General features: G+C 43.5%; 1 protein-coding gene across 2 annotated transcripts in view; it reads left to right on the forward strand.

Moving 5' to 3' along the window:
- The first annotated feature begins 923 nt into the window (after positions 1-923).
- The window catches only part of MMAA (metabolism of cobalamin associated A), a 28,860-nt gene continuing 15,736 nt past the window's right edge, over positions 924-14,047 (forward strand). Inside the window, exon 1 of one of the 2 annotated variants that reach the window (XM_025268123.2) lies at positions 924-1,057. The gene's annotated coding sequence lies outside the window, so the exon portion shown is untranslated. The other variant, XM_006062121.3, reaches the window with a different exon arrangement.

Here is a 14,047-nt window from a genome sequence, read left to right on the forward strand (position 1 = left end):
GCTACAGTCCATGGGGTTCCCGAGTCCACCACGACTTAGCTACTAAACAATAACAACAACAAAGGATCTAACAGGTTTCCAAAAAACTTAGTTACTATTCTGACCCCCAGTGAGGTCGCAAATAGTAAGCATGTTCGTTTTCACCCCCACTTTAGGCGAGAGCCTTCTCTCTTCGGGTGACTTTCAGGCGGCGGTGAGCCTGGGTCCTTGGTTTTGGTACAAAATAGGAAATAGTAATCAGTACAAATGGGTAACTTTTAAGAGAAAAGACTGCGAGCCCTTCAGCTCTTACAAACCACGCCATGCTTTAAAAACTCGAGTTGTATTTCAACTGAACACTGAGCATTCACTCCCACAGGTTGGAAATTGTTTGCTGAGTTTTAGTTCCCTTAATTTCACCCGATTATCAAATGACCCATGTCTCACCCTCCACCCATATAGTTATTTTTTTAATTAGAGGATAATTGCTTTACAATATTGTCTTGGCCTCTGCCATACATCAATATGAATCAGCCATAGATATAGATATAGGGGAACATATGTACACCCATATACTTTTAAGCTTCCAGGAAGCGTTAGGAAAAGGTTGCGGATGGGACCGCCGCTGGCTGCGCGGACCCGGACCGGACTCGAGCTCCATCTCCCCGGCTTCGCGAAGCGCCGAGGCTGGGAGAGGAAGGACTTTACTCTCCGCCTTTGGAGCCGTTGGACAGGAGGGCAAAAGCTATCCCTAAAGACCGTCAACCGCCCTTCTCTGCTGAACTTCTCAGACAGATGTCCGGCGCCCCGCGGGTCGCCCCGCGGACCTCCCCACCCTCGAGAACGCCGCCAGGCCTTCAGGCTCCCTGGACCGCCGTCACACACCGGAATCCCGCGGCCACGCCCGCAGGGGCCCAGGCCACGCCCCACGCCACCGCCCAGCCCCGGGTCGCTCCCCGGGGCCCCAACACCCGGCAGTGGGCGCTGCGCCTGCGCTCGGGAGAGCGCGGGGCGGGGCGAAGCGGCTCGCCGGAAGGGGCGGGGCAGGAGGGCGCTGCACTTTTACGGCTGCGGGCGGGTGAGTACGGGGCGGGGGTTGCGCGCCGCGTCCGGATTGGGGCCAGGCTCGTGCCTCAGGCCGCCGGGGGCTCAGCTCTGCGTCTGGGGCGCCCCCTGGGGAATTCGGGGAAGGGACTGTGATTGAGTTCGATGATGATGGGGGTGCGGGAAACGTGTGAACGAGCAAGCGTCGGCAAAATGGATTCACAGGGAAGGTTGGTTGGTTTCCTCCTGAAAAAGGAGATTCTCTGTGAACAGCGTGTTCCATTTTTCATTATTTTGGACAAGCTTGTGATTTTACCCTTGTGCCGCAGTAAGACAGTTTTCATAAGGTGGCTCGTAGTTTGCCGCTGGTAAATGGTTAACTAGACGGTGGCCTGTAAAAAGGCACTGTAGTTCAGTGTAGCAACTACCCAAGCGGGAGGTTAAACCTCGTCTTTAACGGAATAAAAATCAGTAAATAAAAATAGGGCTTAGACGGGAAGTCGCAGACAGCATCAAGTTTCGGTGAAATACTGTGCCGGGCGTGGCCTAGGTCTCTTCCAGCAGACGTACTGTGTTCAAGTAATTTGTGTTTATCATTATGAAAGATAAATACAAATTGTTATTATGAAAGACAGTCTAAGCCAAAATGGCATGAAATTTTTTAATTACCTTGAGAGTTGTGCCCTAATATACTTTGGAAAACAAACACTACTTGGTAGAAAATCAGGAGTTTCCCAAAAGCCTGTGTACATTTCTACTTGTTTGGGGGGTCTATAATGTCCAAAATGTTCTTTTGTGTAGTGAAAACCCATATCGTTTTGTGCTTAAGGTAATGAAAACCAGGACAGTTCAGTTCCTTTAAGGGCTGTGTTCTATTAGGAGAGCCAAAAAATAAAAATAAAAAAAGTTGCATAAGAAATGTAAGTTACGGTTTGAGATATTTGAAGACGTCTAAAAACCTGTATTTGGCATGGAAAAAGCTGGAAACATGTGCCCCTCCACTGATTGTTGCCATGTGGGAATGTGGGTCCCTCATGCACAGATCTGACTTTCCCCATCACAGGCCAAAAATCTCTTTGTAATATTTCTTGATTTTTATTGTTATTGGCAACCAATCTTTTATGCACTCACATACCCTCTATGGCCAGGAACAGCCAGTTTGTGACATCTGCAGATTATCACCTGAGTACTCAGAAATAATTGGAATTAAGAGAGGAAAAAGTTCCTGGAAACTGTGTCAGGAAGGGATTTAAGAAAACAGTGGGATTTAAGCTGGGTTGAAATGGAGAGGTGTCATGGAGGAGAAGAAGGTAACCAAAGACGACTTCCCTGTTGGTCTAGTGACTGGGACTCTGCATTCCCAATGTAGGGGTCCCCGGGTTCAATCCCTTGGTGGGGGAACTAAGATCTCACAACTAAAGATTCTGCATGCTGCAGAATACATATTTAAAGACAGAAAGGAGAATGTAACCAGTGAGTAAAATCTCAGTTGGAAAGTGAATAGCAGGTTTGGAAGATCGTAAGTTAACTCTCCTTAGGAGAAGTCTGAGAAGGCAAGTACGGTAAATGGAGGAAAACTGGTTTGGGAGACTCTTCAAGACGAGACTAGACTTTATCCTCAGGCACTGGTTCTCAAATTTGAGTTGACATCATAATCACCTGGCAGGTTTGTGAGAGAGTGGCAGGCATGGCCCCCACCTTGCTTTCAGAAGTTCTCGGGTGGAACTTGAGAATTTCCCTCTTGTCCATTCTCAGTTGCTGGAGTTGCTGTTGGTCTGGGGACCACACTGAGAACTACTGTCCTGGCATGGGGGAAACTGTTGGAGGAATTTGAGGTGGATTAGCAAGATCACATTCATGGTTCAGTATAAGTCTTGCTCCGTCTTCCAAGATGGAGGATTGGGGAAGGGAGGAAAGAGAAGGAAAGAAGGTTCCTTACAGTTGGTTAACACCTGTTGGTGCCAGGCCCTCTCATGTACACAATTTCATTTCATAGTCTGACTCTGGTGTGTAAGTCTTAATATTTTCATATGGAGAGTAGTAGAGATTGCCCAGGTACTATAGCTAGTCTCAGAGCCCCTTAAGACCAGTTCAGATTTGAGCTAGGGTAATAGCAGTGGAAATGAATCTAAACATTGGCTGGTGATAGAATTTAGAAAAATCGAGACTTAGCCAGAAGATTGATACCTTAAAGTAGAAGTTGGGAACTCAGTCCTAACTGGAAGAGTAATATAAAAGGTAAAGTGGACAGAGAACTTTAGAATATTCCCTGCGTGAGTTCAGCGCATGTTCTGTATTACTCTTTTATAACAATGACCTAGTTAAAAGTTGCTTATTTAAAAAGCCATTCTGTTCTATCCAGATTTTCTGAAAATTATTTGAAAAGGAGAAAGTAAAGCCTCCACTGGGGGTGGTAGTGGTGATTTAGTCGCTAAGTTGGGTCCAACTTGCGACCCCACGAACTGAGCCCTCCAGGCTCCTCTGTCCATGGAATTCTCGAGGCAAGAATACTGGAGTGGGTTGCCATGTCTTTCTCCAGGGGATCTTCTCAACCCAGGGATCGAACCTGGGTCTCCTGCATGGGGGTGGTGGGAGATGGTAAACAGATGGATGGCATCTGACAGCCTAGCTTCACATTAAAAGTAATTGGCTTGGAGAAATGGAAACACATGGTGTAACACCACTTTGCCTGTATGAACTGTTGTGCTGCAGACACTGACCTAATGTATTGATTTTGGAAATCCTCTCTGCTGTTTCTTGCCAAAGTAGTTATTGAAATTAAGAATATTCATTGGATCAATTTCAAGACAAATATTCCAAGTCAGAGTGGCTGCTGCCGAACAAATTTTTAATGAAGGAAAACATCCATATATTGAAATCAGACTTTAAGAAGGAAGTCTTAAAAATACATTTATACAGTGAAATCTAGAAAAATGTAAGTTTTCAAACATCAGTCAACTAAGTAATCAACATAATGGAGTTATACATACAAAATTATAGCATACATTCATTCATTTATTCTGTGACTGATAAACTATGTTGTGGATCCAGTGATAACTGAGTCTAGGAAGACTGACACTATTTAAAAAATGGTCACAAAATGATGTGATCAGCATTGTAATGCTGATTTCAAGAGTTAGAAATGGTGACTGAGGGAGTGTAGAAAGGAGGCCACAGAAATGTTTTTAGAGGAGACCCTTTTAAGCTGATCTTGAAGGCTGAGGAGGAATTTGTGAGGCGATTAAGGCATTCCAAGTAGAAGGGACATCAAGGACAATGGCCACGATGTATAAAAGACTGAGCCTTTCTGGGACCTTCGTGCAGATCGGGATAGTTATAGCAATATGATAAGAGTGGAGGAGGGGGATGAATTCACTTGGAAAGGTGGATAAGAGCACTCATAAAGAATATGAAACTTATTTAATGACTGTCCTGGCTGGATTATAAACGTCATGTTAGGAGCCATGTTGGATCCGTATACCAATGAATGCTAAGGCCTTAACAGAGCTCCTAGGATATAACAGAGCTCCTAACAACAGAGCTCCGTAGACTCTTAGTGAATAGTTGCTCAATGAATGAGTGGCTAAATCACAGGGGAGAAAAAATTTAACAAATAATACACAAGGAACTTTTAAAGTATTTTAAGCATTTTAAAGTATTTTAAGTAGAGTAATATAGTCAGTTTTACATTTTATAAGGATAAGTGGTAGTATGGAAGATGAATTAATAATGGCCATAGTTAGCAGTCATTCTAATGGGTGTGGGGTGGTATCTCATTGTAGTTTTAAATTGCATTGTCTTTATGATTGATGATGGTGAATATCTTTTCATGTGTATATTAATCATTTGTGTATCTTCCTGGAGAACTGTCTGTTCAAGCCCTTGGCACATTTTTGATTTGGGTTGTTTCTGTTGCTGAGTTTCAGAAGTTCTTTATATATTCTGGATATTAATCTCGTGTCGGGTATATGATTTGCAAGTATTTTCTCCCATCCTGTGGGTTGCTTTTTACTCTGTTGACATTGTCTTTTGATGCACAATTTTTTAAAATTTCCATAAAGACAAGTTTGTTAAAAATACTGGCCATAGCAATGGCTATAATAGGTTGTGCCCATTGGCAGATTATGATCTTCATTTTAAGAAAAACTTGAAAAGTATTAGCATATAGCACATGCAATAGGGATAAAAAATGTTTTGTGAAGCTCGTTTCAGGTATATGTCTGTGTATTGACTAGTGTGTGTTTCTTTCTATGAACTTCTGTCAGAGTTTGAAAGCCATTATAGTAGAGAAATGTGGGCGTGATGGTAAGAGAATGGAATGGATGTAAAAGATATTTAGAGGAAAACAAATGTGAAACCACGCACCTGCTGTCCATATGAACCCTCTTGCAGGAGAGGGGAGGTACTTACCCAACCTCTTTCAGTATTTTTGCCTACTTGGTGCTTTCATTATATATTAATAAGTAGACTTTCTGGTTTATTAGGAATAGTGTTGCTTTGAGGTATCTTACTGAGTGTTTTAAGTGCCACAAAATTTCTTTTTATTTTCCTGGTGCTCAGTGTAAAGTTGTAGGATGAAACCATACTCTTAGGAATTGTGAAAATTGATTGAAACAGTTTGATTATTGGCCAGCTTCTTTGATTTCTTTCCCTAAGAAAGCAAGAAAAGGTGCTTAGACACATGAGCAGGTGGGAAGTCCTTCTCCCTGTTGTTGCTTAGTTGCTAAGTTGTGTCAGACTGTTCTGCAACCCCATGGACTGTAGCCCGCCAGGCTCCTCTGTCCATGGGATTTCCCAGGCAAGAATACTGGAGTGGGTTGCCATTTCCTCTTCAGTGGATCTTCCCGGACCAGGATTGACCCCAGGTCTCCTGCATTGGCAGGCAGGTTCTCTACCGCTGAGCCACCTGGGCCTGCATGATTTTGCCACTGTAGGAGACTTAGTCTGTTCTGTCTGTGACATGTACATCCAGGCAGAAAGGTGCTCATGGAAGGTGGAGTCGTATTGGCGCTTTTTAAAAACTGTGAGCAAGAGCCGTTATTGTGATTTATTTCTGTATTATTACTTTTGACTGCACTTCATCTTCCCTGCCGCGTGCGGGCTTTTTCTAGTTGCAGTGAACGGGGGCTGCCCTTCATTGTGCTGCACAGGCTTCTCATCGCGGTGGCTCCTCCTTGCAGAGCACAGGCTCTATGGCTTGCAGGCTTTGGTAGTAATAGCACACGGGCTTTATTTGTTCCAAGGCATGTGGAATCTTTTGGACTAGGGATCGTTGAACCCATGTGCCTTGTATTGGCAGGCGGATTCTTAACCACTGGATCAATAACGAGGGAAATCCTCTGTATTGGCTTTTAAAAAGTTTACGGACTTCTTTAAAAATCCAGTTGGTTTTGTGAAATTAATGGGTTTAAGTATATTTTACATTTAGTTGTCAAGTGGAATTATTCTGTGTAGAGCAAGAAAACATTAAAAATTTTAGAAATTTGGTCTATTCTTTCACCTAATATATTATTAGGATCTCCTACTGATAAGGTTTGTACAGAAAATGTAAATTAAGTTCTCCTTTTGGCCTAAGCCAAAGAGAGAGAGAGAAAGGAACAACACGAAGATAAACAGCCTGTGCCATAACCAGATATTATTTGGTGTTCCCTTAATGCGACATGACACCACTCCTCTTTTTATACAAGAATCTAGAGTTGATACTATATCAGTTCAGTTCAGTCACTCAGTCGTGTCCGACTCTTTGCGACCCCATGAATCGCAGCACGCCTGGCCTCCCTGTCCATCACCAACTCCCAGAGTTCACCCAGACTCACGTCCATCGAGTCAGTGATGCCATCCAGCCATCTCATCCTCTGTCGTCCCCTTCTCCTCCTGCCCTCAATCCCTCCCAGCATCATACTCTTTTCCAATGAGTCAACTCTTCGCATGAGGTGGCCAAAGTACTGGAGTTTCAGCTCTAGCATCATTCCTTCCAAAGCAATCCCAGGGCTGATCTCCTTCAGAATGGACTGGTTGGATCTCCTTGCAGTCCAAGGGACTCTCAAGAGTCTTCTCCAACACCACAGTTCAAAAGCAGCAATACTTTGGCGCTCAGCCTTCTTCACAGTCCAACTCTCACATCCATACATGACCACAGGAAAAACCATAGCCTTGACTAGACGAACCTTTGTTGGCAAAGTAATGTCTCTGCTTTTGAATATGCTATCTAGGTTGGTCATAACTTTACTTCCAAGGAGTAAGCATCTTTTAATTTCATGGCTGCAGTCACCATCTGCAGTGATTTTGGAGCTCAAAAAAATAAAGTCTGACGCTGTTTCCACTGTTTCCCCATCTATTTCCCATGAAGTGATGGGACCGGATGCCATGATCTTCGTTTTCTGAATGTTGAGCTTTAAGCCAACTTTTTCACTCTCCTCTTTCACTTTCATCAAGAGGCTTTTGAGTTCCTCTTCACTTTCTGCCGTAAGGGTGGTGTCATCTGCATATCTGAGGTTATCTGGCTCAATGAAATCTGTAGTTTCCTCAGATTCTGCCACTGGTTGTTAGGCGTTGGTCGGTCAGCCTCGCCTTACCAGCCTCACCTGTGAAATGGACTCTTGTCTGCTGTTCTCAGGCTTAGCTGAGGGAATGCCTGCTCAATAGCTCACACATCGTCAACATTCAGTAAAAGGTAGCAGCTGCTGCTCTGCCTTTCAGAAGGTCCAGAGGGTTTGGAAGCACCAAGAAAATCAGCCCTCAGGGAGAGATTTGAAAGTATAAAATTCTGGAATTATATACATGTGGATAGCTTTCTAGTTTTGGCAAAGAATGAATGATCTAAAATGTTATCCTCTTCCTGGCTCTTTCTTTTCATTTAAAGACCTTTTCAGATTTCTGTTGGCATGAAAGGGCAGGGAACTTTACAATCCCAAATTGTTATAAATCCTACGATATAAGCCATAAGCTTGTCAGATAGCTGGCATGGATTTTCTGAGAAGAACTACAAATAAATTGTTGTAAGAAATCACTATTCTAAATGTTAGAGCAAAATCTATATTCTAGTGATATTTATTGTTGTTGTTCAGTCACAAGTTGTGTCCGACTCTTTGCCACCCCATGAACATCAGGCTTCCCTGTCCTTCACTGGCTCCTGGCGTTCGCTCAAACTCATGTCCGTTGAGTCAGTGATGCCATCCAACCATGTCATCCTCTGGTGCCCCCCTCTCCTCCTGCCTTCAGTCTTCCCCGGCATCAGAGTCACAGTGAGTTGAATCTTGGCATCAGGTGGCCAAGAGTTGGAGCTTCAGCTTCACACCAGTCCTTCAGGGTTGATTTCCTTTAGAATTGACTGGTTTGATCTCCTTGCAGTCCAAGAGACTCTCAAGAGTCTTTTCCAACATCACAGTTCAAAATCATTAATTCTTTGGTGCTCAGCCCCTTTAATGGTCCAACTCTCACACCCATACATGACTACTGGAAAAACCATAGCTTTGATTAGACGGACCTTTGTTGGCAAAGTGATGTCTCTGCTTTTTAATAATCTGTCTAGGTTTGTCTAGCTTTTCTTCCAAGGAGCAAGTGTCTTTTAATTTCATGGCTGCAGTCACCATCCACAGTGATTTTGGAGCCCAAGAAAATTAAATCTGGCACTGTTTGCATTGTTTCCCCATCTATTTGGTATAAAGTGATGGGACCAGATGCCATGATCTTAGTTTTTTGAATGTTGAGTTTTAAGCCAGCTTTTTCACTCTCCTCTCTCACCTTCATCAAGAGGCTCTTTAGTTCCTCTTCACTTTCTGCCATTAGAGTGTTGTTATCTGTATTTCTAAGGTTGTTTATACTTCTCCCAACAATCTTGATTCCAGTTTTGGTTCATCCAGTCCAGCATTTAGCATGATGTACTCCACATAGAGGGGGCTCAGTTGGTAAAGAATCTGCCTGAAGTGCAGGAGACCCGGGTTCCATTACTAGGTTGGGAAGATCCCCTGGAGAAGGAAATGGCAACCCATTCCAGTATTCTTGCCTGGAGAGTCCCATGGATAGAAGAGCCTGGCAGGCTACAGTCCCTGAGGTCACAAGAGTTGGACACGACTTAGCTATTAAACCACCACCACCACCACCACCGCTCTGCATAGAAGTTAAATAAGCAGGGTGACAATATACAGCCTTGATGTACTCCTTTCCCAATTTTGAACCAGTCCATTGTTCCGTGTCCGGTTCTAACTGTTGCTTCTTGACCTGCATACAGGTTTCTCAGGAGGCAGTTAAGATGGTCTGGTAATCCCATCTCTTTAAGAATTTTCCACAGTTTTTTGTCATCCTCACAGTCAGAGGCTTTAGCTTACTCAGTGAAGCAGAAGTAGACGTTTTTCTGGAATCCCCTTGCTCTTTCTATGATCAATGGATGTTGGCGCAAGATAAAACCTGTGCCTCATCCTTAAGGGTTCTCTTTCTCTCCCATCCACGTCTCATGTATTACCAGCTCCTCCAGAATTCATCCAGCATCTAACTCCAGCCCACCTGGTCGCGGTCTCTGTTATCTCATCTGCATTTTTGCAGTAGTTTCTTAGCTGCTCTTACCCTTTCTGTTCTTGCATATGCATCAGATCCCTTTGATCTGAAGGGAAGTCAGATTGGGTTCTCCTCTCTCCCTTGACTTCCCTTTCACTCAAAGTCGAATTCCTTCCAGTCATCTTTCAGGCCCTGTATCTGACCCCCTCTTTGGCCTTCTCCCTTACACTTTCTTTCTTGCTCATTCACCTCCGGCCACACTGACCTTATTCCTAGCCTGTTGTCTGTTTCCCTTACGTGGATGTTAGCTTCATGGGGGCAAGAGATATTGTCCTGTTAGATCAATGTTGCATCCCCAGTGCTAAACTACTGCATGACATGTAGTAGATGATCAGGTATTGAATGCATGCTTAAAGATCTTGTTTCTCTCTTTCTCTTTATATTACTTTGCTCTTTTTGAGAGCATAGGTCTGTTGGGTAAGAGTTTGTCATGGTAAGAATTAATTAAAGAATTAATGTAAAAAATTCTTTTAATTAAGTTAATTAAATATTTTAAATGTAACTTGTTCTTTGGCTCCTCCTAATGCTACCCCATCACTGTACACTGAAAACTCTTCTTACCACTTTGGGAGGCACAGAGTTACTAATATCTATTTCCCAAAGGAGCTCCTTTATTCTAAAACAATTTATGGAGAAAAAAATGCCACAGGGAGTCAAAAACCTGGGTTTGAGTCCACTGGCTATGACTGTAGTCAGCTAACTCACTCTTGCTGCTGCTGCTGCTGCTAAGTCGATTCAGTCGTGTCCGACTCTGTGCGACCCCATAGACGGCAGCCCACCAGGCTCCCCCGTCCCTGGGATTCTCCAGGCAAGAACACTGGAGTGGGCTGCCATTTCCTTCTCCAGTGCATGAAAGTGAAAAGGGAAAGTGAAGTCGCTCAGTCGTGTCTGACTCTTAGCGACCCCATGGACCACAGGGCTCCTCCGTTCATGGGATTTTTCCAGGCGAGATACCGGAGTAGGGTGCCATCGCCTTCTCCGAACTCACTCTTAGTTTCTCTTATTAAATGATAATAACTATCCAGTTGTCTTCATGGAATTGTCTGGGAGAGTAAAGTGAAATAAAGTACTCGAAATGGTTCATACACTCTTGAGTGACAGGCAAGTGGGAAATGAAATAAGATCAGATTAGCATTCTTTAGAATAATTGCAGTGTGTCAGACTCCGTGGCAAACTTTGAGGATCCTAACATGGAAGCTCAGTTCAGTCGCTCAGTCACAACCCCGTGGAGTGCAGCACGCCAGGCCTCCCTGTCCATCGCCAACTCCCGGCGTTTACCCAAATTCATGTCCATTGAGTTGATGAGGCCATCCAACCATCTCCTTCTCTATTGTCCCCTTCTTTTCTCACTTTCAATCTTTCCCAGCATCAGGGTTTTCTCAAATGAATCAGTTCTTCACTGGATTGGAGTTTCAGCTTCAACATCAGTCCTTCCAATGAGTATTCAGGACTGATTTCCTTTAGGATGGACTGGGTGGATCTCTTTGCAGTCCAAGGGACTCTCAAGAGTCATCTCCAACACCACAGTTCAGAAACATCAATCCTTCAGATCTCAGCTGTCTTTACAGTCCAACTCTCACATCCGTACATGACCACTGGAAAAACCAAAGCTTTGACTAGACAGACCTTTGTTGGCAAAGTAATGTCTCTGCTTTTTAATATGCTGTCTAGGTTGGTCATATCTTTTCTTCCAAGGAGCAAACATCTTTTAATTTCATGGCTGCAGTCACCATCTGCAGTGATTTTGGAGCCCCCCCAAAATAAAGTCTGTCACTGTTTGCATTGTTTCCCCATCTATTTGCCAGGAAGTGATGGGACCAGCTGCCATGATCTTAGTTTTCTGAATGTTGAACTTTAAGCCAACTTTTTCACTCTACTCTTTCACTTTCATCAAGAGGCTTTTTAGTTCCTCTTCACTTTCTACCATAACGGTGGTGTCATCTGCATATCTGAGGTGATTGATATTTCTCCCGGCAATCTTGATTCCAGCTTGTGTTTCTTCCAGCCCAGCGTTTCTCATGATGTACTCTGCATATAAGTTAAATAAGCAGGGTGACAATATACAGCCTTGACGTACTGCTTTTCCTATTTGGAACCAGTCTGTTGTTCCATGTCCAGTTCTAACTGTTGCTTCCTGACCTGCATACAGATTTCTCAAGAGGCAGGTCAGGTGGTCTGGTATTCCCATCTCTTTCAAAATTTTCCACCGTTTATTGTGGTCCACACAGTCAAAGGCTTTGGCATAGTCAATAAAGCAGAAATAGATGATGTTTTTCTGGAACTCTCTTGCTTTTTCCATGATCCAGCGCATGTTGGCAATTTGATCTCTGGTTCCTCTGCCTTTTCTAAAACCAGCTTGAACATCAGAAAGTTCACGGTTCACATATTGCTGAAGCCTGGCTTGGAGAATTTTGAGCATTACTTTGCTAGCCTGTGAGATGAGTGCAATTGTGCAGTAGTTTGAGCATTCTTTGGCATTGCCTTTCTTTGGGATTGGAATGAAAACTGACCTTTTCCAGTCCTGTGGCCACTGCTGACTTTTCCAAATTTGCTGGTATATTGAGTGCAGCACTTTCACAGCATCATCTTTCAGGATTTGAAATAGCTTAACTGGAGTTCCATCACCTCCACTAGCTTTGTTCGTAGTGATGCTTTCTAAGGCCCACTTGACTTCACATTCCAGGATGTCTGACTCTAGGTCAGTGATCACATCATCGTGATTATCTGGGTCGTGAAGATCTTTTTTGTACAATTCTTCTGTGTATTCTTGCCACCTCTTCTTAATATCTTCTGCTTCTGTTAGGTCCATACCATTTCTGTCCTTTATCAAGCCCATCTTTGCATGAAATGTTCCCTTGGTATCTCTAATTTTCTTGAAGAGATCTCTAGTCTTTCCCATTCTGTTGTTTTCCTCTATTTCTTTGCATTGATCCCTGAGGAAGGCTTTCTTATCTCTCCTTGCTATTCTTTGGAACTCTGCATTCAGATGCTTATATCTTTCCTTCTCTCCTTTTCACAGCTATTTGTAAGGCCTCCTCAGACAGCCATTTTGCTTTTTTGCATTTCTTTTCCATGGGGATGGTCTTGATCCCTGTCTCCTGTACAATGTCACGAACCTCCGTCCATAGTTCATCAGGCACTCTGTCTATCAGATCTAGTCCCTTAAATCTATTTCTCACTTCCACTGTATAATCATAAGGAATTTGATTTAGGTCATAGCTGAATGGTCTAGTTGTTTTCCCTACTTTCTTCAATTTAAGTCTGAATTTGGCAATAAGGAGTTCATGATCTGAGCCACAGTCAGCTCCCGGTTTTGTTTTTGCTGACTGTATAGAGCTTCTCCATCTTTGGCTACAAAGAATATAATCAATCTGATTTCAGTGTTGACCATCTGGTGATGTCCATGTGTAGAGTCTTCTCTTGTGTTGTTGGAAGAGGGTGTTTGTGTTCTCTTGGCAAAACTCTTTTAGCCTTTGCCTTGCTTCATTCCATACTCCAAGGCCAAATTTGCCTGTTGCCCCAGGTGTTTCTTGACTTCCTACTTTTGCATTCGAGTCCCCTATAATGAAAAGGACATCTTTTTTGGGCGTTAGTTCTAAAAGGTTGTGTGGGTCTTCATAGAACCATTCAACTTCAGCTTCTTCAGCGTTACTGGTTGGGGCATAGGCTTGAATCACCGTGATATTGAATAGTTTACCTTGGAAACGAACAGAGATCATTCTGTCGTTTTTGAGATTGCATCCAAGTACTGCATTTCGGACTCTTCTGTTGACCATGATTGCTACTCCATTTCTTCTAAGGGATTCCTGCCCACAGTAGTAGATATAATGGTCATCTGAGTTAAATTCACCCATTTCAGTCCGTTTTAGTTCGCTGATTCCTAGAATGTCAATGTTCACTCTTGCCATCTCCTGTTTGACCACTTCCAATTTGCTCATCTGAGTTAAATTCACCCATTTCAGTCCGTTTTAGTTCGCTGATTCCTAGAATGTCAATGTTCACTCTTGCCATCTCCTGTTTGACCACTTCCAATTTGCCTTGATTCATGGACCTGACATTCCATGTTCCTATGCAATATTGCTCTTTACAGCATCGGACCTTGCTTCTATCACCAGTCACATCCACAACTGGGTACTGTTTTTGCTTTGGTCCATCCCTTCATTCTTTCTGGAGTTATTTCTCCACTGATCTCCAGTAGCATATTGGGCATCTACCGACTTGGGGAGTTCCTCTTTCAGTATCCTATCATTTTGCTTTTTCATACTGTTCATGGGGTTCTCAAGGCAAGAATACTGAAGTGGTTTGCCATTCCCTTCTCCAGTGGACCACATTCTGTCAGATCTCTCCACCATGACCCGCCCGTCTTGGGTGGCCCCACAGGGCTTGGCTTAGTTTCATTGAGTTAGACAAGGCTGTGGTCCCTGTGATTAGATTGACTAGTTTTCTGTGATTATGGTTTTAGTGTGTCTGC

The sequence above is a fragment of the Bubalus bubalis genome, chromosome 17, assembly GCF_019923935.1.
Source record: "Bubalus bubalis isolate 160015118507 breed Murrah chromosome 17, NDDB_SH_1, whole genome shotgun sequence".
Taxonomy (NCBI): Eukaryota; Metazoa; Chordata; class Mammalia; order Artiodactyla; family Bovidae; genus Bubalus; species Bubalus bubalis.